A 4,383-nucleotide genomic window follows, 5' to 3' on the forward strand; every position below is an offset into this window, starting at 1 on the left:
TCTTCTTGCAGGTGCATAGGTGCATATAGGACTATAGTTGAAAACAGTAGGATAGGCTCCTACGATATTTTTATATTAATTAAAACTAAACTAGAATGTACATAATTATATTTGAAAACATACCACTTTCAGTATGTTGTGTAAAGTATACAAAAACCTAGATGTCCTAAGGGATAGAATGAACAAAATAAGAGATAAAATGCCAAAGAGCCTCCTTGGTCCTGTATGTAAGCAGCGTAAGATCTTCCGTCTCTATTGTTGCAGTACGTAGCTTTTAAGATTCCATAGTTTAACACACCAAATAATCATCTCACACATGGTCAATCTTTATTGCATCAATTTTATTCATTTCTAGGATCCCCGTTTTACCTATGATTTCATATTATTTATATATATGAATGTGAATGAGAAAACATAAGATACCTGAGACAAAAATATGTTACTCTCTCTGTCGCCACATACATGGCATGTAAATCCAGTGAAAAGTCAATTCTATTTTAGTTTAACCAAATATCTGGAAGAAAATATCAACAACTACAATTTTTGGTAAATAGAGTATAAAAATATATAATGGTGGATATATTGATATTGATCTTATATTATTTATCTTCATATTTTTGCATATATATTATGTCAGACTTGGAAAGTATTGGTTTTGTGAATGAATTTATATGCCATCTACTTGGGGCAGAGGTAGTAGCAATACTTATATATTTCTTTAGACAACTCAAATAATATGTTTTCATTATTATACCTTCTAAAAGTTCTAACCCGCGCATCGAGCGGGCCACTTTGCTAGTGAGGAATAAAAGTGCATGAAGCTGTTATAAATTGGCAATGGTCATCTCTGATGATCGCAGCAGTAGCCCCCATCCAACCTCACTATGAAATGATGCATCAACATTCAATTAGAGATCATCTTTCCTGGCTTATTCCATTTGTACAGTTTCCGTCGGTGGAGCTTTTTGGTTTGCTTGGATGAATGCATTACAGAGAGCCAAGATGGTCAAAGACCATTGTGATGCAGGCGGTACACTTTCATTATGTTTAGACTTTCGATGGATCCACCAAAGGTACGAACATGTCATCGCTAGAACCTCGGCAGTGCCCACACCCTGTACGTTTTGATATTAGTCGACTGAACCATCGATGGGCTCTTCCAGCATTTGAGAACCGTATGTATGAACAGGAAGCACACTAATGATTCTTTCTTCTAGTCTTAGTGCTCTCCAAAGCTGTTTGGCCGGAGCACATGTAAATAGCACATGGCGCCTCAGCAGAACTGCTCTCACCTGAATGGTTGCATGAAGTGCATGCCAACAGAACTTTTTTATCTTACCAGGGATTGATAGCTTCAAGATCTTCTCCAAATAGGATTTGTGCCAACCGAGGATGAAGCCATTTGATTGGCATAATTACTAAACTGGTGCCTCCATTTCCACATGGTATGCTGACTTGACTGAAAAGGTTCCCGATTTGTTAAAGTGCCAAGCTACAAAATCATCAAAGCCATTCAGACTCAAGGGTATAAAAAGGATTATATTCGCGTCCACAACTGAGAAGATATCCTTGATCAGTACTTTGTCCCACTGTCTGGTTAGAGGGTTGACGAGGGCTAGTCGGAATCCAAGGATCCATCCATATATCGATTGAAGTAATCCTGCTAGAAGGGCTAGTCGGAATCCAAGGATCCATCCATATAACGATTGAAGTACCTTTGCCCACACGCCATATGTTGCCCCGTTTAAATGTTTGAACACCTGCAACTAAGCTTTGCTAAGTAAATGAAGACCCCTTTTTCGGACCAGCTTCAAGGATATGTTGATGTGGATAGTGCATAGCTTGACGTATCCTAGCACAAAGGGGGTCAGGTTTTTTTATCAAACGCCATACTTCAAGAATGGAAATCAAGGAAGGCTGGCCCTCCTTGGGATTTGGGGAAGCAAAGTTTCCACCAAGCAAGCCAATGCATTTTGTAATCCTTTTCATTGTCTCTCCACCAGAACTTTGCTATTGCATCTTCCATATCCTTGCAAATACCTTATGGAATGTTGAGCACTCCCATTGCATACACAGGGATAGCTTGAGCTATAGCGTTCAACAAAGTTTTCTTACCAGCAATTGATAAATTCTTTTCTTTCCACCCATTCATCCTTTGTATAATTCTTTCAACCAGATGTTTAAAGGAATCACTTCTGTCAATCCCCACTAATGTCGGGAGTCCCAAGTATCTATGATAGAGATTCATTGTCAATATTTAGATGTGCACAAATATTAGCCCTCATATCCACCTCAACAATAAGTATCAATTACCTGTGGTAAGGAAATTGCATTCTTCATGTTTACCTTCATGAAAATTAGGGATTCATCAGCAACTGACGATGCATTTCTGCTCACTCGAATCCCATCGATGCCACCAACTTCTTCTACAAACAACGGTAAACTTGAAAGTGCATCTGGACATAGTAAAAACATGTACGGTGATAAGGGATCCTCCTGCCGAAGACCTATGGTAGGAATAAACTGTTCTGTGGCCTGAGAGTTGTACCTGACATTACATTTGACAGAAGATACACAACTGAGTATAAGATTTACCCATTTCTCATTGAAACACAGTCACAACATCATTTCTTTCAAAAAATTACATTCCACTCTGTCATAAGCTTTGTCCATATCTAACTTAACTACACACAACCCATACTTCCCTTTCCTTTTATTTTTTATATTGTGGATGCACTCATATTGAAACTAGTACATTATCAGTAATAATTCTGCCAGGTACTAAGGCACTCTAACTGGGAGCATTAATATCTGGCAATATAGACTTCAATCTACTTGACAACATCTTTGATATGATCTTGTATATCACATTGCATAGGCTAATGGGGGGTTACTGAGCAATTGATTCCGGGACATCTACCATTGGGACGAGAACACTATTCATGTCATTCCTCCAATCTGGGATATGTCCACTCTGGATAGCTGCTAGCAACTCCATAGTAATTTCTTCCCCTATCAAGTGCCAACACCTCTTAAAAAATATAGCATGTAATCCATCAGGTCCCGATGCCTTCAAGTCAGCGATACCGAAAGCAGCTTGCTTAACATCTTCAGGTGTGAATGGCTTCATGAGATGCTTGTCAGTGTCAAAACCGGCGGATCTCGGGTTGGGGGTCCCGAACTATGCGTCTAGGCGGATGGTAACAGGAGACAAGGGACATGATGTTTTTACCCAGGTTCGGGCCCTCTCGATGGAGGTAAAACTCTACTCCTGCTTGATTAATATTGATGATATGGGTAGTACAAGAGTAGATCTACCACGAGATCAGAGAGGCTAAACCCTAGAAGCTAGCCTATGGTATGATTCTTGTTCGTCCTACGGACTAAAACCCTCCGGTTTATATAGACACCGGAGAGGGCTAGGGTTACACAGAGTCGGTTACAATGGGAGGAGATCTACATATCCGTATCGCCAAGCTTGCCTTCCACGCCAAGGAAAGTCCCATCCGGACACTGGACAAAGTCTTCAATCTTGTATCTTCATAGTCCAGGAGTCCGGCCAAAGGTTATAGTCCGGCTATCCGGACACCCCCTAATCCAGGACTCCCTCAGTAGCCCCCGAACCAGGCTTCAACGACGATGAGTCCGGCGCGCAGATTTGTCTTCGGCATTGCAAGGCGGGTTCTTCTCCAAATGCCATATACCTGTTGGATAGTGTCAGGCTTCTGGTGAATGTTGCGCTCCTTGGCTTCTGCGCCCAATAATGGCCATCTTCCACGTGTCAAACGAATGCGAAAATCCAGGGTGTTTTTTCATTTACCCCCCTAGCTGCACAAATGAGCCGCCTATAAAAGAGACGGGGATTTAGATCCGAATCACACCATCTTCCCTCCGCGAGCATTCATCGGAGCGCATTCGACAGAGATCCATTCCTTCATGGCCAGTCGACGCAGCTCCTCCTCTCGCCCCCCAGCCCTCAGCCTGGAGATTGGGAGAGATGCTCCGTCCCGCACAGCGAGCTAGTGGCGCTCCAAGCCAAGGGGTTTCTCCCCCCAGCCTACATGGTCCCAGTTCGAGCCGGGCTTGCCACCTATAATGGTGGAGAGCAAGCGGAGAGCGTCCCCAATCCCTCCAAAGGAGAGCGGGTATGCCTTGTCCCTTATTTGATAAGAGGGCTCGGATTTCCAATTCATCCGTTTCTCTGGGGGCTCCTGGAGTTCTACGGCCTCCAGTTGCACAACCTTACGCCTGCCACCATATTGCATATTGTCGGCTTCGTGGCCCTTTGCGAGTTGTTTTTGGGTGTCGAGGCTCGTTTCGCGCTGTGGAAGAAGCTGTTCTGCCTTGTGCTCCGTTCTTAGGAGGGGTCAATATATCAAGTGT

The sequence above is a fragment of the Triticum aestivum genome, chromosome 4A, assembly GCF_018294505.1.
Source record: "Triticum aestivum cultivar Chinese Spring chromosome 4A, IWGSC CS RefSeq v2.1, whole genome shotgun sequence".
Taxonomy (NCBI): domain Eukaryota; kingdom Viridiplantae; phylum Streptophyta; class Magnoliopsida; order Poales; family Poaceae; genus Triticum; species Triticum aestivum.